The sequence below is a fragment of the Ranitomeya imitator genome, chromosome 2, assembly GCF_032444005.1.
Source record: "Ranitomeya imitator isolate aRanImi1 chromosome 2, aRanImi1.pri, whole genome shotgun sequence".
Lineage (NCBI taxonomy): Eukaryota > Metazoa > Chordata > Amphibia > Anura > Dendrobatidae > Ranitomeya > Ranitomeya imitator.
The window spans coordinates 775,218,523-775,242,114 of record NC_091283.1 but is presented as its reverse complement, the minus strand read 5'-3'; the positions used below and the strand labels follow the sequence as shown (position 1 = coordinate 775,242,114).

Sequence of the window (23,592 nt, the reverse complement as noted above, 5' to 3'; positions counted from 1 at the left end):
ATGAAATAGATTTAGCAAAGTGAGGCCCGACTTTCTGAACAGAGCGAGGATAGGAAAGGAAACTTTGCGGTCAACACAAAACCCTAAAAACCACGCAAAGGGGGCAAAAAGACCCTCTGTACCGAACTAACGGCACGGAGGTACACCCTCTGCGTCCCAGAGCTTCCAGCAAACAAATAGATAAGCTGGACAGAAAAAAAACAAACAAAATAGCAAAGGAAAACTTAGCTATGCAGAGCAGCAGGCCACAGGAACGATCCAGGAGGAAAACAAGTCCAATACTGGAACATTGACAGGAAGCCAGGATCAAAGCACTAGGTGGAGTTAAGTAGAGCAGCCCCTAACGACCTCACCACATCACCTGAGGGAGGAAACTCAGAAGCCGCAGTACCACTTCCCTCCACCAACGGAAGCTCACAGAGAGAATCAGCCGAAGTACCAATTGTGACCACAGGAGGGAGCTCTGCCACAGAATTCACAACAGTACCCCCCCCTTGAGGAGGGGTCACCGAACCCTCACCAGAGTCCCCAGGTCGACCAGGATGAGCCACATGAAAGGCACGAACAAGATCGGGAGCATGGACATCAGAGGCAAAGACCCAGGAATTATCTTCCTGAGCATAACCCTTCCACTTAACCTGATACTGGAGTTTCCGTCTTGAAACACGAGAATCCAAAATCTTCTCCACAATATACTCCAACTCCCCCTCCACCAAAACCGGGGCAGGAGGGTCAACAGATGGAACCACAGGCGCCACGTATCTCCGCAACAATGACCTATGGAATACGTTATGGATGGAAAAAGAATCTGGAAGAGTCAGACGAAAAGACACAGGATTAAGAACCTCAGAAATCCTATACGGACCAATGAAATGAGGTTTAAACTTAGGAGAGGAAACCTTCATAGGAATATGACGAGAAGATAACCAAACCAGATCCCCAACACGAAGTCGGGGACCCACACAGCGTCTGCGATTAGCAAAACGTTGAGCCTTCTCCTGGGACAAGGTCAAATTGTCCACTACCTGAGTCCAAATCCGCTGCAACCTGTCCACCACAGTATCCACACCAGGACAGTCCGAAGACTCAACCTGTCCTGACGAGAAACGAGGATGGAACCCAGAGTTGCAGAAAAATGGCGAAACCAAGGTAGCCGAGCTGGCCCGATTATTAAGGGCGAACTCAGCCAAAGGCAAAAAGGACACCCAGTCATCCTGATCAGCAGAAACAAAACATCTCAGATATGTTTCCAAGGTCTGATTGGTTCGTTCGGTCTGGCCATTAGTCTGAGGATGGAAAGCCGAGGAAAAAGACAAGTCAATGCCCATCCTATCACAAAAAGCTCGCCAAAACCTCGAAACAAACTGGGAACCTCTGTCAGAAACGATATTCTCTGGAATGCCATGTAAACGAACCACATGCTGGAAGAACTATGGCACCAAATCAGAGGAGGAAGGCAATTTAGACAAGGGTACCAAATGGACCATCTTAGAAAAGCGATCACAGACCACCCAAATGACTGACATCTTTTGAGAAACGGGAAGATCTGAAATAAAATCCATAGAGATATGTGTCCAAGGCCTCTTCGGGACTGGCAAGGGCAAAAGCAACCCACTGGCACGAGAACAGCAGGGCTTAGCCCGAGCACAAATCCCACAGGACTGCACAAAAGTACGCACATCCCGCGACAGAGATGGCCACCAAAAGGATCTAGCCACTAACTCTCTGTTACCAAAGATTCCAGGATGACCAGCCAAGACCGAACAATGAACCTCAGAGATAACTTTATTCGTCCACCTATCAGGGACAAACAGTTTCTCCGCTGGACAACGATCAGGTTTATTAGCCTGAAATTTTTGCAGCACTCGCCGCAAATCAGGGGAGATGGCAGACACAATTACTCTTTCCTTGAGGATACCCGCCGGCTCAGACAAACCCGGAGAGTCGGGCACAAAACTCCTAGACAGAGCATCCGCCTTCACATTTTTAGAGCCCGGAAGGTACGAAATCACAAAGTCAAAACGGGCAAAAAACAGCGACCAACGAGCCTGTCTAGGATTCAACCGCTTGGCAGACTCGAGATAAGTCAAGTTCTTATGATCAGTCAATACCACCACGCGATGCTTAGCTCCTTCAAGCCAATGACGCCACTCCTCGAATGCCCACTTCATGGCCAGCAACTCTCGGTTGCCCACATCATAATTTCGCTCAGCAGGCGAAAACTTCCTGGAAAAGAAGGCGCACGGTTTCATCACTGAGCAATCAGAACCTCTCTGCGACAAAACAGCCCCTGCTCCAATCTCAGAAGCATCAACCTCGACCTGGAACGGAAGCGAAACATCTGGTTGACACAACACAGGGGCAGAAGAAAAACGACGCTTCAACTCTTGAAAAGCTTCCACAGCAGCAGAAGACCAATTGACCACATCAGCACCCTTCTTGGTCAAATCGGTCAATGGTTTAGCAATACTAGAAAAATTGCAGATGAAGCGACGATAAAAATTAGCAAAGCCCAGGAACTTTTGCAGACTTTTCAGAGATGTCGGCTGAGTCCAATCATGGATGGCTTGGACCTTAACAGGATCCATCTCGATAGTAGAAGGGGAAAAGATGAACCCCAAAAATGAAACCTTCTGCACACCAAAGAGACACTTTGATCCCTTCACAAACAAAGAATTAGCACGCAGGACCTGAAAAACCGTTCTGACCTGCTTCACATGAGACTCCCAATCATCTGAGAAGATCAAAATGTCATCCAAGTACACAATCAGGAATTTATCCAGGTACTCTCGGAAGATGTCATGCATAAAGGACTGAAACACTGATGGAGCATTGGCAAGTCCGAATGGCATTACTAGATACTCAAAATGACCCTCGGGCGTATTAAATGCGGTTTTCCATTCATCGCCTCGCTTAATTCGCACAAGATTATACGCACCACGAAGATCTATCTTGGTGAACCAACTAGCCCCCTTAATCCGAGCAAGCAAATCAGATAACAACGGCAAGGGGTACTGAAATTTAACCGTGATCTTATTTAGGAGGCGGTAATCTATACAAGGTCTCAGCGAACCATCCTTCTTGGCTACAAAAAAGAACCCTGCTCCTAATGGCGATGATGACGGGCGAATATGCCCCTTCTCCAAGGACTCCTTCACATAACTCCGCATAGCGGCGTGCTCAGGCACAGATAAATTAAACAATCGGCCTTTTGAGAACTTACTACCAGGAATCAAATTGATAGCACAATCACAATCCCTATGCGGAGGTAGGGCATCGGACTTGGGCTCATCAAATACATCCCGGTAATCAGACAAGAACTCTGGAACCTCAGAAGGGGTGGATGACGAAATTGACAAAAATGGAACATCACCATGTACCCCCTGACAACCCCAGCTGGACACCGACATGGATTTCCAATCTAATACTGGATTATGGACTTGTAGCCATGGCAACCCCAACATGACCACATCATGCAGATTATGCAACACCAGAAAGCGAATAACCTCCTGATGTGCAGGAGCCATGCACATGGTCAGCTGGGTCCAGTACTGAGGCTTATTCTTGGCCAAAGGCGTAGCATCAATTCCTCTCAATGGAATAGGACACTGCAAGGGCTCCAAGAAAAACCCACAACGCTTGACATACTCCAAGTCCATTAAATTCAGGGCAGCGCCTGAATCCACAAATGCCATGGCAGAATACGATGACAAAGAGCAGATCAAGGTAACGGACAGAAGAAATTTTGACTGTACTGTACCAATGGTGGCAAACCTAGCGAACCGCTTAGTGCGCTTAGGACAATCAGAGATAGCATGAGTGGAATCACCACAGTAGAAACACAGCCCTCTGTTCTTGCCGTTCAACTCTGGTCAAAGTCCTATCGCACTGCATAGGCTCAGGTTTAAGCTCAGGTAATACTGCCAAATGGTGCACAGATTTACGCTCACGCAAGCGTCGACCAATCTGAATGGCCAAAGACATAGACTCATTCAAACCAGCAGGCATAGGAAATCCCACCATGACATCCTTAAGGGCTTCAGAGAGACCCTTTCTGAACATAGCTGCCAGCGCAGATTCATTCCATAGAGTGAGTACGGACCACTTTCTAAATTTCTGACAATATAACTCTATCTCATCCTGACCCTGACAAAGAGCCAGCAAATTTTGTTTCTGCCTGATCCACTGAATTAGGTTCATCGTACAGCAATCCGAGCGCCAGGAAAAACGCATCGATATTACTTAATGCAGGATCTCCTGGCGCAAGAGAAAATGCCCAGTCCTGAGGGTCGCCACGCAAAAAAGAAATAATGATCAAAACCTGTTGAACTGGATCACCAGAGGAGCGAGGTTTCAAGGCCAGAAATAGTTTACAATTATTTTTGAAACTCAGAAACTTAGTTCTATCACCAAAAAACAAATCAGGAATAGGAATTTTTGGTTCTAACATAGATTTCTGATCAATAGTGTCTTGAATCTTTTGTACTCTTGCCGAGAGCTGATCCACACATGAAGACAGACTTCTAATGTCCATTGCTACACCTGTGTCCTGAACCACCCAAATGTCTAGGGGAAAAAAAAGGCAAAACACAGTGCAGAGAAAAAAAAATGGTCTCAGAACTTCTTTTTTCCCTCTATTGAGAATCATTAGTACTTTCGGCTTCCTGTACTGTTATGATTAGGCAATTCAGTACCACAGTGAACATAGAGGTCAGAGCACATACAGTGATCTGACAATAATCCAAAAACATAGAACGAGCTCTGAGACGTGGGAACTCTGTTGACCGCAATCCCTGATCCTCACCAACAACACTAGAGGCAGCCGTGGATTGCGCCTAACACTACCTATGCAACTCGGCACAGCCTGAGAAACTAGCTAGCCTGAAGATAGAAAATAAGCCTACCTTGCCTCAGAGAAATACCCCAAAGGAAAAGGCAGCCCCCCACATATAATGACTGTGAGTTAAGATGAAAAGACAAACGTAGAGATGAAATAGATTTAGCAAAGTGAGGCCCGACTTTCTGAACAGAGCGAGGATAGGAAAGGAAACTTTGCGGTCAACACAAAACCCTAAAAACCACGCAAAGGGGGCAAAAAGACCCTCCATACCGAACTAACCGCACAGGTACATCCTCTGCGTCCCAGAGCTTCCAGCAAACAAATAGATAAGCTGGACAGAAAAAAAACAAACAAAATAGCAAAGGAAAACTTAGCTATGCAGAGCAGCAGGCCACAGGAACGATCCAGGAGGAAAACAAGTCCAATACTGGAACATTGACAGGAAGCCAGGATCAAAGCACTAGGTGGAGTTAAGTAGAGCAGCCCCTAACGACCTCACCACATCACCTGAGGGAGGAAACTCAGAAGCCGCAGTACCACTTCCCTCCACCAATGGAAGCTCACAGAGAGAATCAGCCGAAGTACCACTTGTGACCACAGGAGGGAGCTCTGCTACAGAATTCACAACACCTCCCTTTGCTGAAACCTATTTCATTTCTGCGTTTGTGACTTTCATCTTTACTCACAGTCATTATATGTGGGGGCTGCCTATTCCTTTGGGGAATTTCTCTGAGGCAAGGTAGGCTTTATTTTCTATCTCTAGGGCTAGCTAGCTCTGAGGCTGTGATGAGGCGCCTAGGGAGCGTCAGGAGCGCTCCACGGCTATTTTTAGTGTGTGCGATAGGATTAGGGCTTGCGGTCAGCAGAGCTCCCACATCCCAGAGCTCATCCTGTATGAGTTTAACTATCAGGTCGGGTGCTCCTAACCACCAGGTCATAACAGTACAGCTGGCCAAAAGTATTAATGCATCTCAATAGAGGGATAAGAGGACTTATGAGACCATTTTTTTTTCTTTGCACTGTGTTTTGTCTTTTTTTTTCCCTAGACCTTTGGGTGGTTCAGGACACAGGTGTAGAGATGGACATTCAGGGTCTATCCTCTTGTGTGGATCATCTCACTGCAAGGGTACAAAACATTCAAGATTTTGTGGTTCAGAATCCTATGTTAGAGCCTAGAATTCCTATTCCTGATTTATTTTCTGGGGATAGATCTAGATTCTTGAATTTCAAAAATAATTGTAAACTGTTTCTAGCTTTGAAACCCCGCTCCTCTGGTGACCCCGTTCAACAAGTAAAAATCATAATTTCTTTGTTGCGTGGTGACCCGCAAGACTGGGCATTTTCCCTTGCGCCAGGAGATCCTGAATTGCGAGATGTAGATGCGTTTTTTCTGGCGCTTGGATTGCTTTATGATGAACCAAATTCAGTGGATCAGGCAGAGAAAATCTTGCTGGCTTTGTGTCAGGGTCAGGATGAAGCGGAGGTGTACTGTCAGAAGTTTAGAAAGTGGTCTGTGCTTACTCAGTGGAATGAATGTGCCCTGGTGGCAATTTTCAGAAAGGGTCTTTCTGAAGCCCTTAAGGATGTCATGGTGGGATTTCCCACGCCTGCTGGTCTGAATGAGTCTATGTCCTTGGCCATTCAGATTGATCGGCGCATGCGTGAGCGCAAAGCTGTGCACCATCTGGCGGTATTCTCTGAGCATAGGCCTGAGCCTATGCAATGTGATAGGACTTTGACTAGAGCTGAACGGCAAGAACACAGACGTCGGAATGGGCTGTGTTTTTACTGTGGTGAATCCACTCATGCTATCTCCGATTGTCCTAAGCGCACTAAGCGGTTCACTAGGTCTGCCACCATTGGTACGGTACAGTCTAAATTTCTTTTGTCCGTTACTCTGATTTGCTCTCTGTCGTCCTATTCTGTAATGGCATTTGTGGATTCAGGCGCTGCCTGTTGTGAATTCTGTGAGCAAGCTCCCTCCTGTGGTCACGAGTGGTACTGCGGCTTCTGAGTTTCCTTCCTCAGGTGATGAGGTTAAGTCGTTAGGTGCTGCTCTATTTAACTCCACCTAGTGCTTTGATCCTGGCCTCCAGTCAATGTTCTAGTATTGGTCTTGCTTCCTCCTGGATCGTTCCTGTGGCCTGTCTGCTCAGCATAAGCTAAGATCTGCTTGTGTCCTTTTGTTGCTATATTTTCTGTCCAGCTTGCTTTTTTGATTCTGCTTGCTTGCTGGAAGCTCTGAGACGCAGAGGGAGCACCTCCGTACCGTTAGTCGGTGCGGAGGGTCTTTTTGCCCCTCTGCGTGGTTGTTTGTAGGTTTTTGTGTTGACCGCAAAGCTATCTTTCCTATCCTCGGTCTATTCAGTAAGTCGGGCCTCACTTTGCTAAATCTATTTCATCTCTGTGTTTGTATTTTCATCTTAACTCACAGTCATTATATGTGGAGGGCTGCCTTTTCCTTTGGGGAATTTCTCTGAGGCAAGGTAGGCTTATTTTTCTATCTTCAGGACTAGCTAGTTTCTCAGGCTGTGCCGAGTTGCATAGGGAGCGTTAGGCGCAATCCACTGCTACCTCTAGTGTGGTTTGATAGGTTTAGGGATTGCGGTCAGCAGAGTTTCCACGTCTCAGAGCTCGTCCTATGTTTTGTGGTTTTTGTCAGGTCACTTGTGTGCTCTGAACTTCAAGGTCCATTGTGGTTCTGAATTACCTATTCATAACAGTACTGGAGGCCCAAAGTACTATGCTTCTCAATAGAGGGAAAAAAGAAGTTCTGAGATCATTTTTTTTCCTTTGCACTGTGTTTTGCCTTTTTTTTCCCCTAGACATTTGGGTGGTTCAGGACACAGGTGTGGTGATGGACATTAAAGGTCTGTCTTCATGTGTGGATCTTCTCACTGCAAGAGTACAAAATATTCAAGACTTTGTGGTTCAGAATTCTATGTTAGAACCAAGACTTCCTATTCCAGATTTGTTTTCTGGAGATAGAGCTAAATTTCTGAGTTTCAAAAATAATTGCAAACTGTTTCTGGCGTTGAAACCTCGCTCCTCTGGTGACCCAGTTCAACAAGTTAAGATTATTATTTCTTTATTACGTGGCGACCCTCAAGACTGGGCAATTTCCCTTGCGCCAGGAGATCCTGCATTATGTAATATTGATGCGTTTTTTCTGGCGCTCGGATTACTGTACGATGAACCTAATTCAGTGGATCAGGCAGAGAAAAATTTGCTGGCTCTGTGTCAGGGTCAGGATGAGATAGAGATTTATTGTCAGAAGTTTAGAAAGTGGTCTGTGCTCACTCAATGGAATGAATGTGCTTTGGCAGCAATCTTCAGAAAGGGTCTCTCTGAAGCCCTTAAGGATGTCATGGTGGGATTTCCTATGCCTGCTGGTCTGCATGAGTCTATGTCTTTGGCCATTCAGATCGGTCGACGCTTGCGTGAGCGTAAATCTGTGCACCATTTGGCGGTATTATCTGAGCATAAACCTGAGCCTATGCAGTGCGATAGGACTTTGACCAGAGCTGAAAGGCAAGAACACAGACGTCAGAATGGGCTGTGTTTCTACTGTGGTCATTCCACTCATGCTATCTCCGATTGTCCTAAGCGCACTAAGCGGTTCGCTAAGTCTGCCACCATTGGTACGGTACAGTCGAAATTTCTTTTGTCCGTTACTTTGATCTGCTCTTTGTCTTCCTATTCTGTCATGGCTTTTGTGGATTCAGGCGCTGCCCTGAATTTGATGGACTTGGAGTTTGCTAGGCGCTGTGGGTTTGTCTTGGAGCCCTTGCAGTGTCTTATTCCATTGAGAGGAATTGATGCTACGCCTTTGGCCAAGAATAAGCCTCAGTATTGGACCCAGCTGACCATGTGCATGGCTCCTGTGCATCAGGAGGATATTCGCTTTCTGGTGTTGCAAAATCTGCATGATGTGGTCGTGTTGGGGTTGCCATGGCTACAAGTCCATAACCCAGTATTAGATTGGAAATCTATGTCTGTGTCCAGCTGGGGTTGTCAGGGGGTACATGGTGATGTTCCATTTCTGTCTATCTCATCATCCACCCCTTCTGAGGTCCCAGAGTTCTTGTCTGATTACCGGGATGTATTCGATGAGCCCAAGTCCAATGCCCTACCTCCGCATAGGGATTGTGATTGTGCTATCGAGTTGATTCCTGGTAGTAAGTTTCCTAATGGTCGACTGTTTAAATTATCTGTACCTGAGCACGCCGCTATGCGGAGTTACGTAAAAGAATCCTTGGAGAAGGGTCATATTCGGCCGTCGTCGTCGCCATTGGGAGCAGGGTTCTTTTTTGTGGCCAAGAAGGATGGTTCGCTGAGACCTTGTATTGATTACCGCCTTCTAAATAAAATCACGGTCAAATTTCAGTATCCCTTGCCGCTGCTATCTGATTTGTTTGCTCGGATTAAGGGGGCTAGTTGGTTCACCAAGATAGATCTTCGTGGTGCATATAATCTTGTGCGTATTAAACGGGGCGATGAATGGAAAACCGCATTTAATACGCCCGAGGGCCATTTTGAGTACCTAGTTATGCCATTCGGACTTGCCAATGCTCCATCAGTATTTCAGTCCTTTATGCATGACATCTTCCGAGAGTACCTGGATAAATTCCTGATTGTATACTTGGATAATATTTTGGTCTTCTCGGATGATTGGGAGTCTCATGTGAAGCAGGTCAGAATGGTGTTCCAGGTCCTGCGTGCTAATTCTTTGTTTGTGAAGGGATCAAAGTGTCTCTTTGGTGTTCAGAAGGTTTCATTTTTGGGGTTCATTTTTTCCCCTTCTACCATCAAGATGGACCCTGTTAAGGTCCAGGCCATTTATGATTGGACTCAGCCGACATCTCTGAAGAGTCTGCAAAAGTTCCTTGGCTTTGCTAATTTTTATCGTCGCTTCATCTGTAATTTTTCTAGTATTGCTAAACCATTGACCGATTTGACCAAGAAGGGTGCTGATGTGGTCAATTGGTCTTCTGCTGCTGTGGAAGCTTTTCAAGACTTAAAGCGTCATTTTTCTTCTGCCCCTGTGTTGTGTCAACCAGATGTTTCGCTTCCGTTCCAGGTTGAGGTTGATGCTTCTGAAATTGAAGCGGGGGCTGTTTTGTCGCAAAGAGGTGCTGATTGCTCGGTGATGAAGCCATGCGCCTTCTTTTCCAGGAAGTTTTCGCCTGCTGAGCGAAATTATGATGTTGGCAATCGAGAATTGCTGGCCATGAAGTGGGCATTCGAGGAGTGGCGTCATTGGCTTGAAGGAGCTAAGCATCGCGTGGTGGTCTTGACTGATCACAAGAACTTGACTTATCTCGAGTCTGCCAAACGGTTGAATCCTAGACAGGCTCGTTGGTCGCTGTTTTTCTCCCATTTTGACTTTGTGGTTTCGTACCTTCCGGGCTCTAAAAATGTGAAGGCGGATGCCCTGTCTAGGAGTTTTGTGCCCGACTCTCCGGGTTTGCCTGAGCCGGCGGGTATTTTCAAAGAGGGAGTAATTGTGTCTGCCATCTCCCCTGATTTGCGGCGGGTGTTGCAAAAATTTCAGGCTAATAAACCTGATCGTTGCCCAGCAGAGAAACTGTTTGTCCCTGATAGGTGGACGAATAAAGTTATCTCTGAGGTTCATTGTTCGGTGTTGGCTGGTCATCCTGGAATCATTGGTACCAGAGATTTGGTGGCTAGATTCTTTTGGTGGCCGTCTCTGTCGCGGGATGTGCGTTCTTTTGTGCAGTCCTGTGGGATTTGTGCTCGGGCTAAGCCCTGCTGTTCTCGTGCCAGTGGGTTGCTTTTGCCGTTGCCGATCCCGAAGAGGCCTTGGACACATATCTCTATGGATTTTATTTTGGATCTCCCCGTCTCTCAAAAAATGTCGGTCATTTGGGTAGTTTGTGATCGCTTCTCTAAGATGATCCATTTGGTACCCTTGTCTAAATTACCTTCCTCCTTTGATTTGGTGCCATTGTTCTTCCAGCATGTGGTTCGTTTACATGGCATTCCACAGAACATCGTTTCTGACAGAGGTTCCCAGTTTGTTTCGAGGTTTTGGCGAGCCTTTTGTGCTAGGATGGGCATTGATTTGTCTTTTTCCTCGGCTTTCCATTCTCAGACAAATGGCCAGACTGAACGAACCAATCAGACCTTGGAAACATATCTGAGATGTTTTGTTTCTGCTGATCAGGATGATTGGGTGTCCTTTTTGCCGTTGGCTGAGTTCGCTCTTAATAATCGGGCCAGCTCGGCTACCTTGGTTTCACCGTTTTTCTGCAATTCTGGGTTCCATCCTCGTTTCTCTTCAGGGCAGGTTGAGTCTTCGGACAGTCCTGGTGTGGATACTGTGGTGGACAGGTTGCAGCGGATTTGGACTCATGTAGTGGACAATTTGACCTTGTCCCAGGAGAAGGCTCAACGTTTCGCTAATCGCAGACGCTGTGTGGGTCCCCGACTTCGTGTTGGGGATTTGGTTTGGTTGTCATCTCGTTATATTCCTATGAAGTTTTCCTCTCCTAAGTTTAAGCCTCGTTTCATTGGCCCGTATAGGATTTCTGAGGTTCTTAATCCTGTGTCTTTTCGTTTGACCCTTCCAGATTCTTTTTCCATCCATAACGTATTCCATAGGTCATTGTTGCGGAGATACGTGGCGCCTGTGGTTCCATCTGTTGATCCTCCTGCCCCGGTTTTGGTGGAGGGGGAGTTGGAGTATATAGTGGAGAAGATTTTGGATTCTCGTGTTTCGAGACGGAAACTCCAGTATCTGGTTAAGTGGAAGGGTTATGGTCAGGAAGATAATTCCTGGGTCTTTGCCTCTGATGTCCATGCTGCCGATCTTGTTCGTGCCTTTCATATGGCTCATCCTGGTCGGCCTGGGGGCTATGGTGATGGTTCAGTGATCCCTCCTCAAGGCGGGGGTACTGTTGTGAATTCTGTGAGCAAGCTCCCTCCTGTGGTCACGAGTGGTACTGCCGCTTCTGAGTTTCCTTCCTCAGGTGGGAGGTTAAGTCGTTAGGTGCTGCTCTATTTAACTCCACCTAGTGCTTTGATCCTGGCCTCCAGTCAATGTTCTAGTATTGGTCTTGCTTCCTCCTGGATCGTTCCTGTGGCCTGTCTGCTCAGCATAAGCTAAGTTCTGCTTGTGTCCTTTTGTTGCTATATTTTCTGTCCAGCTTGCTTTTTTGATTCTGCTTGCTTGCTGGAAGCTCTGAGACGCAGAGGGAGCACCTCCGTACCGTTAGTCGGTGCGGAGGGTATTTTTGCCCCTCTGCGTGGTTGTTTGTAGGTTTTTGTGTTGACCGCAAAGCTATCTTTCCTATCCTCGGTCTATTCAGTAAGTCGGGCCTCACTTTGCTAAATCTATTTCATCTCTGTGTTTGTATTTTCATCTTAACTCACAGTCATTATATGTGGGGGGCTGCCTTTTCCTTTGGGGAATTTCTCTGAGGCAAGGTAGGCTTATTTTTCTATCTTCAGGACTAGCTAGTTTCTCAGGCTGTGCCGAGTTGCATAGGGAGCGTTAGGCGCAATCCACGGCTACCTCTAGTGTGGTTTGATAGGTTTAGGGATTGCGGTCAGCAGAGTTTCCACGTCTCAGAGCTCGTCCTATGTTTTGTGGTTTTTGTCAGGTCACTTGTGTGCTCTGAACTTCAAGGTCCATTGTGGTTCTGAATTACCTATTCATAACAGCTGCCCTGAATTTGATGGACTTGGAGTTTGCCAGGCGCTGTGGTTTTTTCTTGGAGCCCTTGCAGTATCCTATTCCATTGAGAGGAATTGATGCTACACCTTTGGCCAAGAATAAGCCTCAGTACTGGACTCAATTGACCATGTGCATGGCTCCTGCACATCAGGAGGATATTCGCTTTTTGGTGTTGCATAATCTGCATGATGTGGTCGTTTTGGGGTTGCCATGGCTACAGGTCCATAATCCAGTGTTGGATTGGAAATCTATGTCTGTGTCCAGCTGGGGTTGTCAGGGGGTACATGGTGATGTTCTATTGCTGTCAATTTCGCCTTCCACTCCTTCTGAAGTCCCTGAGTTTTTATCAGATTACCGGTATGTATTTGAAGATCCCAAATCTGGTGCCCTACCTCCTCATAGGGATTGCGACTGTGCTATTAATTTGATTCCGGGTAGTAAGTTTCCTAAGGGCCGTCTGTTTAATTTATCTGTGCCAGAGCACGCCGCTATGCGGAGTTATATAAAGGAATCCTTGGAGAAGGGTCATATTCGTCCGTCGTCGTCACCATTGGGAGCAGGGTTCTTTTTTGTGGCCAAGAAGGATGGTTCTTTGAGACTTTGTATTGATTACCGCCTTCTTAATAAGATCACAGTCAAATTTCAGTATCCTTTGCCGCTGCTGTCTTATTTATTTGCTCGGATTAAGGGGGCTAGTTGGTTCACCAAGATAGATCTTCGAGGGGCGTATAATCTTGTGCGAATTAAACAGGGTGATGAATGGAAAACAGCATTTAATACGCCCGAGGGCCATTTTGAGTACCTGGTTATGCCATTCGGGCTTTCTAATGCTCCATCTGTGTTTCAGTCCTTTATGCATGACATCTTCCGAGAGTACCTTGATAGATTTATGATTGTATATTTGGATGACATTTTGGTCTTTTCGGATGATTGGGAGTCTCATGTGAAGCAGGTCAGAATGGTGTTCCAGGTCCTTCGTGCGAATTCCTTGTTTGTGAAGGGGTCTAAATGTCTCTTTGGAGTTCAGAAGGTTTCATTTTTGGGTTTCATTTTTTCCCCTTCTACTATCGAGATGGACCCTGTTAAAGTTCAGGCCATTTACGATTGGACTCAGCCGACATCTGTGAAGAGCTTGCAGAAGTTCCTGGGCTTTGCTAATTTTTATCGTCACTTCATCGCTAACTTTTCCAGTATTGCTAAACCGTTGACTGATTTTACCAAGAAAGGTGCTGATGTGGTCAATTGGTCCTCTGCGGCTGTAGCGGCTTTTCAGGAGTTGAAGCGTCATTTTGCTTCTGTCCCTGTGTTGTGCCAGCCAGATGTTTTGCTCCCTTTTCAGGTGGAGGTTGATGCTTCTGAAATTGGAGCAGGGGCTGTTTTGTCGCAAAGAAGTTCTGATGGCTCGGTGATGAAACCCTGTGCCTTCTTTTCTAGAAAATTCTCGCCTGCTGAGCGCAATTATGATGTGGGCAATCGGGAGTTGTTGGCCATGAAGTGGGCATTCGAGGAGTGGCGACATTGGCTTGAAGGAGCTAAACATCGCGTGGTGGTCTTGACGGATCACAAGAATTTGACTTATCTCGAGTCTGCCAAACGGTTGAATCCTAGACAGGCTCGATGGTCGCTCTTTTTCTCCCATTTTGATTTTGTGGTTTCATACCTTCCGGGATCTAAGAATGTGAAGGCTGATGCCCTGTCAAGGAGTTTTGTGCCTGACTCTCCGGGTGTTCCGGAGCCGGCGGGTATTCTTAGAGAGGGGGTAATTTTGTCTGCCATTTCCCCTGATTTGCGGCGTGTGCTGCAGAAGTTTCAGGCTGATAGACCTGACCGTTGTCCTACGGAGAAACTGTTTGTCCCTGATAGATGGACTAGTAGAGTTATCTCGGAGATTCATTGTTCAGTATTGGCTGGTCATCCTGGAATCTTTGGTACCAGAGATTTGGTGGCTAGATCTTTTTGGTGGCCTTCTTTGTCACGGGATGTGCGTTCTTTTGTGCAGTCCTGTGGGATTTGTGCTCAGGCTAAGCCCTGCTGTTCTCGTGCCAGTGGGTTCCTTTTGCCCTTGCCGATTCCGAAGAGGCCCTGGACGCATATTTCCATGGATTTTATTTCTGATCTCCCTGTTTCTCAAAAGATGTCGGTCATTTGGGTGGTTTGTGATCGCTTCTCTAAGATGGTCCATTTGGTACCCTTATCTAAACTGCCTTCCTCCTCTGATTTGGTGCCATTGTTTTTCCAGCATGTGGTTCATTTGCATGGCATTCCGGAGAACATTGTCTCGGACAGAGGTTCCCAGTTTGTTTCGAGGTTTTGGCGGTCCTTTTGCGCTAAGATGGGCATTGATTTGTCTTTTTCTTCGGCTTTCCATCCTCAGACTAATGGCCAAACCGAACGAACTAATCAGACTTTGGAGACATATCTGAGATGCTTTGTTTCTGCTGATCAGGATGATTGGGTGTCCTTCTTGCCTTTGGCTGAGTTCGCCCTTAATAATCGGGCCAGCTCGGCTACTTTAGTTTCTCCTTTTTTCTGCAATTCTGGTTTCCATCCTCGTTTCTCTTCAGGGCAGGTTGAGCCTTCGGACTGTCCTGGTGTGGATGTGGTGGTGGACAGGTTGCAGCAGATTTGGACTCATGTGGTGGACAATTTGACATTGTCCCAGGAGAAGGCTCAACGTTTCGCTAACCGCCGGCGTTGTGTTGGTCCCCGACTTCGTGTTGGGGATTTGGTTTGGTTGTCATCTCGTCACGTTCCTATGAAGGTTTCCTCTCCTAAGTTTAAGCCTCGTTTCATTGGACCATATAAGATTTCTGAGGTTCTTAATCCTGTGTCATTTCGTTTGGACCTTCCAGCTTCTTTTGCCATCCATAATGTGTTCCATAGGTCGTTGTTGCGGAGATACGTGGCGCCTATGGTTCCCTCCGTTGATCCTCCTGCCCCGGTGTTGGTCGAGGGGGAGTTGGGGTATGTGGTGGAGAAGATTTTGGATTCTCGTGTTTCGAGACGGAAACTCCAGTACCTGGTCAAGTGGAAGGGTTATGGTCAAGAAGATAATTCCTGGGTTTTTGCCTCTGATGTTCATGCTGCTGATCTTGTTCGTGCCTTTCATTTGGCTCATCCTGATCGGCTTGGGGGCTCTGGTGAGGGTTCGGTGACCCCTCCTCAAGGGGGGGGTACTGTTGTGAATTCTGTTGTCCAACTCCCTCCTGTGGTCGTGAATGGTACTTCGGCGAGTTTTGTCTATGGGCTCCCTCTGGTGGCTATGAGTGAAGCTGCTGCTTCTGAGGTTCCTTACACAGGTGACGTGGTTTATCCTTTGGTTGGCTTCTCTATTTAACTCCACTCAGATCGTTACTCCTTGCCAGCTGTCATTGTTTTAGCATTGGTTCAGTTCGCTCCTGGATCTGCCTGGTGACCTGTCTTCTCCTGCAGAAGCTAAGTTCCTTATTGTTATTTTTGCTCATTGTTTCTTTGTCCAGCTGGTTATCCTGATTTTGTCTTGCTGGCTGGAAGCTCTGGAATGCAGAGTGGCACCCCGCACCGTGAGTCGGTGCGGAGGACCCTTTTGCACACTCTGCGTGGTCTTTTGTAGGTTTTTGTGCTGATCGCAAAGTTACCTTTCCTATCCTCTGTCTATTTAGTAAGTCTGGCCTCCCTTTGCTGAAACCTATTTCATTTCTGCGTTTGTGACTTTCATCTTTACTCACAGTCATTACATGTGGGGGGCTGCCTTTTCCTTTGGGGAATTTCTCTGAGGCAAGGTAGGCTTTATTTTCTATCTCTAGGGCTAGCTAGCTCTGAGGCTGTGACGAGGCGCCTAGGGAGCGTCAGGAGCGCTCCACGGCTATTTTTAGTGTGTGCGATAGGATTAGGGCTTGCGGTCAGCAGAGCTCCCACATCCCAGAGCTCGTCCTGTATGAGTTCAACTATCAGGTCGGGTGCTCCTAACCACCAGGTCATAACAGTCTGTGAACAGATCTATCATATTTAAAGGGGTTGTCCAGGTACACAGTATTGATGACATTTATGCAGGATAGGAAATCAATTCCGACACCCCCACCAATTAACTATATTTTGATCCACCGGCGGTCAAATATAAACACTTTGAAAAGAACTTCTGAGCACAACTCCATTCAAATTGTAGCTGCCGCTGCCGGATGCTGCTGCTCTGCTCCTACTCTGTTACAGAAAAGATGTGCTGCAGTAGCCGTCGGCATCAGCTACACACAATCCAAAAACGTGTCTACATCCAGCCAGCGTCAAAGCAAAAAAAAATAGCTGATCAGTTTGGGCATTGGGTGTTGGACCTGCACCGATCCTGCAGATGTATGCCTGGACAACCCCTTTAATGACTGTCCTGTCCACATACGGTTGTCTCAGCCAGTGTGAATGGTCCATTAAATGAGCACAGATCAACTTTTATATAGAGGCTCGTTTACAGAGTGAAATCGGCCAGTGTAATGGGCCTTTATTGACCGTCTGAAGTATTAATGACTCGGTTACACAGGACTATAGTTGGGAATATAGAAATATCGCTAGTAATTAGTTGTCCAAGATCACAAACTTCCCCAAAGTAAATGCCCCACATTTGATACGTCAGTAGATTATGTGACTGGATTCTCCCTTTAAAATCCCTCAATAGTGTATATTAAAAAGATGGCCTTAACCCAGTATATATGGTAAGCGCTTCCATAAAGCCCAATGTATGGCAAAACAATGGGTCAGACAGAGCATCTGATGTAGTATGAACAGTTCCCAATCGCAATGATAATCAGCAGCTGCCCCTTATCAAGCCCAAATATCAACTCCGCATTGGATTGGGGACAGGAGTTGGGCTCTCTAAGAAAAAAAAAAAAGTTGTAATTGGCTCACTTGGGGCCTTCTAAGAAAAACTGAGCACGTTCAGGTCAAATTTTTTCTGAGTATTAACTTATGGGGGATCAAATAATTTTCCAAATACATAGTACTTATAACTAATTTAAAAAAAATCCATGCATTTTATGGCAGAAGTCCTGCAAAAATGGTGAAATTTTTGCAACAAAGATTTTTGTAGCTATGCCTCAATAAACCTCTACATTAAAAAGATTGCATTTGCAGAAATATAAAAGTAGAAAATTATCCTCCTGCATTAGTACAATTGTCCCATAGGTGGCGATGCAGGGTCTTATTTTTCTCCAGTACTGTATTGTATGATGCCCCCTAAAACAAATGCGGAACCTATGAAAAAGGAAAGACCGCTCAACTAGAAGTGGAAATGGAAAGTGAAATTCAGTGCGGTGGGATTTCATAACTCTAAAGGTACCGTCACATTTAGCGACACTGCAGCGATCTAGACAACGATCCCGATCGCTGTCGCTGTGTGGTCGCTGGAGAGCTGTCACACAGACAGCTGTCCAACGACCAACGATGCCGAAGTCCCCGGGTAACCAGGGTAAACATCGGGTTACTTAGCGCAGGGCCGCGCTTAGTAACCCGATGTTTACCCTGGTTACCAGCGTAAACGTAAAAAAAACCAAACACTACATACTCACATTCCGGTGTCTGTCCCCCGGCGCTGTGCTTCTATGCACTGACTGTGAGCGCCGGCCAGCCGGAAAGCAGAGCGGTGACGTCACCGCTGTGCTCTGCTTTCCGGCCGGCGCTCAGTCAGTGCATAGAAGCACAGCGCCGGGGGACAGACACCGGAATGTAAGTATGTAGTGTTTTTTTTTTTTACGTTTACGCTGGTAACCAGGGTAAACATCGGGTTACTAAGCGCGGCCCTGCGCTTAGTAACCCGATGTTTACCCTTGTTACCAGTGAAGAGATCGCTGAATCGGCGTCACACACGCGACGAAATAAAGTTCTGGACTTTCTGCTCCGACCAACGATGGCACAGCAGGATCCTGATCGCTGCTGCCTGTCAAACTCAACGATATCGCTAGCCAGGACGCTGCAACGTCACGGATCGCTAGCGATATCGTTCAGTGTGAAGGTACCCTAACTGAAATGAAGGGTAACGTTTGGTAATCCTTCTCTACTGCAGTAGGGAATTACATTTGGAGCAACTCCCCAATATATTCCTTTTAGATTTTTCCAATGTTGTTCATATGAAAAAAACTTAAAGGGGTTGATCAAAGAACATTTAATTAATAGATCTTAGAATAAAATATTGAAATAATATGTAAGAGCAGTAAAAAGCATATAGCCTAATTTAAATATGTAATAACAAAGGATAAACAACCTTGAATAATGCAAATAATAAAGTATGATGCTAACAAAAGTGCTCCCAAACACAGTAAGATACCCCCACAGTGAATTTCCCCACAGTACCCTCCACACGCATGGTATGATGACCCAACTGTGCCCTTCCTCAATCCCCCCGACAAAGAATGGTGACCCTATCACAGAATGATTATCCAACTCTAATCCCCACACAGAACTCCACACAGTAAAATGAGCAAAAAATGTTCCATGCAGTCTAATGCACCTCACATAGTCCTCCATACAGTGTAATGCACCCCACATAGTCCTCCATACAGTATAATGCACCCCAAATAGAACTCCATACAGTATAATGCACCCCTTATAGTTCTCCTTACAGTAAAATGGGCCCCACATAGTCCTCCTTACTGTATAATGGGCCCCACAGTCCTTCATACAGTATAATTGTACCCATATAGTCCTTCATACAGTATAATGGTGCCCAGGATTGCATCCCATACAATATAATGGCCCCACATAGTCCTCCATACAGTATAATGCACCCCAAATAGAACTCCATACAGTATAATTGTACCCACATAGTCCTTCATACAGTATAATGCACCCCTTATAGTGCTTCATACAGTATAATGGTGCCCAGGATTGCATCCCATACCATATAATGGCCCCACATAGTGCTCCATAAAGTATAATGCACCCCACATAGTTCTCCATACAGTATAATGCATCCCACATAAAAATTAAATACATAATTAAATACCTCTGCGTATTCCCCCGCTGCTCTGGTATCTTCATGGTGTCTTCAGATCCTCTGTACATCTGGGTACAGCGGACAAGTTGTAATTATGTAACTGCACCCGCTACACTGAGACGTCAGACACAGAGGGGGAACGATGGCTTTCAACTGTATTGGCACTAGATGCTGATATAGTTGAAAGTGCGATGGCGGGGGACCTGCCCGGCATTGTGGGACAAATGTACTCTGGGGACCCGCCTGGAGTTGCGGGTGAAATATACTTGGAGTACCCGCCCAGCATGGCAGGTCAAATATATTCCACCTGCGGGCCAGAGATAAATGTGCATTAAAAATACACCTACTCAAAATAATAAAGGGAACACTTAAACAACAGAATATAACTCCAAGTAAATCCAACTTCTGTGAAATCAAACTGTCCACTTAGGAAGCAACACTGATTGACAATCAATTTCACATGCTGTTGTGCAAATGGAATAGACAACAGATTGAAATTATTGGCAATTATCAAGACACCCTCAATAAAGGAGTGGTTCTGCAGGTGGGGACCACAGACCACATCTCATTACCAATGCTTTCTGGCTGATGTTTTGGTCACTTTTGAATGTTGGTTGTGCTTTCACACTCGCGGTAGCATGAGATGGACTCTACAACCCATACAAGTGGCTCAGGTAGTGCAGCTCATTCAGGATGGCACATCAATGCGAGCTGTGGCAAGAAGGTTTGCTGTGTCTGTCAGCGCAGTGTCCAGAGGCAGGAGGCCCTACCAGGAGACAGGCCAATACACCAGAAGACGTGGAGGGGGCCGTAGAAGGGAAACAACCCAGCAACAGGACCGCTACCTCAGCCTTTGTGCAAGGAGGAACAGGAGGAGCACTGCCAGAGCCCTGCAAAATGACCTCCAGCAGGCCACAAATGTGCATGTGTCTGCACAAATGGTTAGAAACCGACTCCATGAGGATGGTCTGAGTGCCCGACGTCCACAGATGGGGGTTGTGCTCACAGCCCAACACCGTGCAGGACGCTTGGCATTTTCCACAGAACACCAGGATTGGCAAATTCGCCACTGGCACCCTGTGCTCTTCACAGGTGAAAGCAGGTTCACACTGAGCACATGTGACAGACGTGACAGAGTCTGGAGACGCAGTGGAGAGCGATCTGCCTGCAACATCCTTCAGCATGACCAGTTTGGCAGTGGGTCAGTAATGGTGTGGGGTGGCATTTTTTTGGAGGGCGCACAATCCTCCATGTGCTCACCAGAGGTAGCCTGACTGCCATTAGGTACCGAGATGAGATCCTCAGACCCCTTGTGAGACCATATGCTGGTGCGGTTGGCCCTGGGTTCCTCCTAATGCAGGTCAATGCCAGACCTCATGTGGCTGGAGTGTGTCAGTAGTTCCTGCAAGATGAAGGCATTGAAGCTATGGATTGGCCCGCCCATTCCCCAGACCTGAATCTGATTGAGCACATCTTGGACATCATGTCTCGCTCATCCACCAACGTCACGTTGCACCACAGACTGTCCAGGAGTTGACGGATGCTTTAGTCCAGGTCTGGGAGGAAATCCCTCAGGAGACCATCCCCCACCTCATCAGGAGCATGCCCAGGCGTTGTAGGGAGATCACACAGGCACGTGGAGGCCACACACACAACTGAGCATCATTTCCTTGTCTTGAGGCATTTCCACTGAAGTTGGATCAGCCTGTAACTTCATTTTCCACATTGATTTTGAGCATCATTCCAACTCCAGACCTCCGTGGGATATTAGTTGTGATTTACGTTGATCATTTTTTAGGTTTTATTGTTCTCAACACATTCCACTATGTAATGAATAAAGATTTACAACTGGAATATTTCGTTCAGAGATATAAAGGATGTGGGATTTTAGTGTTCCCTTTATTTTTTTTTGAGTAGTGTATTTGTCCAACAATCCTTTTGAGAAACCTTCCCATTGGAGATCTGTAATGTACATTTGAGATTACAGAGTGAAAGGAGCCTATAGGTGACCATACAGACTTAATTGTCTGAAAGCCTGTTTCGCTGATGACTGTCCCTCCCGATCCCACATACACATGAATGTACTATTCCGACGGAGCAGTCTTATGTTCTGCATGGAGAATGGAGAATAAAGGAGCATGTACATTGCACAATTGTATCAGGAAAACTCTTGTTCATCAGGTGAAATTATCTTGCAGCTTCCTTTAAAAAAAATCCTGATTCTTGGCAGCACATATAGTTATATGTGTTATATAGTTAAACTGTATGCATTTACATACAGTGGCATAACTAGAGTCTGATGTGCCCTTGTGCAAAATTTGGTCCTGCGCCCCCACTTGCATGTTGGTCAGATGTATGGGCTCTTGTAGCGTTCTAGGTCTAGATGTAATAATGTCTCATTTCCTGGGCCCCTTCCTGTATTAATGCACCCATTCTTGTCTCCTTGCTGGTATAATGTCCCGATTCCAGCGATATGTCACTTACTGGGCTGTTTCTTTTTTAGTTTTGAGAAATCTCAGCTTTATTAGCAGGAGATTATCACTAGTAAACCTGCTGCCATATAGTTCTCCATATTCATGAGCTTTGAATAACCTTGCCCCCACCACTGATTGGCAACTTTCTGCCTATGCACAGTGTACATAGAAAGCTGCTAATCAGAGGTGTGGGCAGGGTTAAACACAGCTCAGCATTCAGAGAACAGTGAAACAGTGATTTTCACAAAACTATAACAAGCAGCCTAGTAAGTGATACATCCAGGAATCAGGGCTTCTGCCTCTACATCATACTGCTATCAGGTGGGATAGCAAAGACCTGGTGATAGATCCCCTTTTAGTAAAGACATATTCAAAACTGGTTTGCAGTAGCTTTTATAACTTTAAAATGAATACAAATATGTTTATGAATAAAATACCTGAGTATGGAGTCAGTGTTGGGCCAAAATTATTAGGCTTAATACTGGGGTAGGGCAGCATGGAACGCCTTCCTGACATGGCTATTTTCTGTTTTGGCTTTTTTGTTTTTTTCCTCTTCTTCCAAGAGCCATAACATTTTGAATCGCACAATTAATTTTATCAGGTGATGTACTGGAAAGAAGGAAAAAAAAATTCAAGCGTCAAATGACCTGGCAATATGATTCTCCCCAGATCAGTACAGAGATCCTAAACATGCATATTTTTATGTAAATTAAAAAATATAATTCAGAAATTTGTAAAATATAAATAAATGAAAAATAAAATTTGCATGTGTTGCCATTTATCGACATCTTTTAATGTTTTGAAAATGTGGTCAATGGGGCTGTGTGCTGGCTTATGTTTTGCGCTTTGGAATTACATTTTTATTGATGCCATTTTAGGTATTTTAGGTATTTTCAATGTTTTCATTGGCTCTTATTGCAATTTTTTTTGCAGTGTTGCAGCTGCTGAAAAACTGTGTAGTTCTGGCGCCTTGTAAATATTGTTGTCAGAGACTGACAGCAGCAGTTAATAGCATTTTCGCTTTTTCCACAACGCTGTTTAAGCCTCCTGACATGACTGTGTTACATTTGGAGTGGATTCCACAAGGATACAGCCGCAGCAAGCTGTCAGTATTAGGCTCTGTGCACACATTGCACTTTTGCTGCGCGGATTTGTCACAATCCTGATGACGGTAAAGTGAATGACAATCTTAAAGCCTCATGCACATGTTGCTTCTTCGTGACTTGCAGATTTGGTGCAAATCTGCGACATGTCAATTCTTTCACGCATTGACTCCAATGAAGTCTGTAAAAATCATTATGAAAAACGCAGGTCTGAAAATCATTGTGGATTTGTTGTTTTTTGTAGCATTTTTGCTTACGTTTTTAGATCACAGTAAATGCTATGGAGATAGATAATGGCCTATTTGGCCTCAGTGTCAGTATGAGAGTCCAGTGTCCTGTGGGCGTCCCTGGGCACATTCACATGGTAACTATTGTCTTACAGTGGTTACAGCTGTATTAAACATATTATGTTTATGTATGGTTATTTGATTTTGCACCTTGGTCTGCCTATATGTTGGCACTAAGGTTCTCTATGTCTTACCTCATATACTACAGAGCTGATCCTGGGATTATTGACAGTG

The 23,592-nt window shown here is 45.8% G+C and overlaps 1 long non-coding RNA gene across 1 annotated transcript in view; it reads right to left on the bottom strand.

Moving 5' to 3' along the window:
- LOC138665757 (uncharacterized) overlaps nucleotides 1–22,540 on the bottom strand; it is a 117,799-nt gene extending 95,259 nt beyond the window's left edge. The window contains exon 1 of the long non-coding RNA XR_011318515.1: nucleotides 22,406–22,540. This is a non-coding gene — a long non-coding RNA (uncharacterized lncRNA). The remainder of the gene's footprint in view (nucleotides 1–22,405) is intronic.
- Between the last annotated feature and the right edge of the window lie 1,052 nt (nucleotides 22,541–23,592).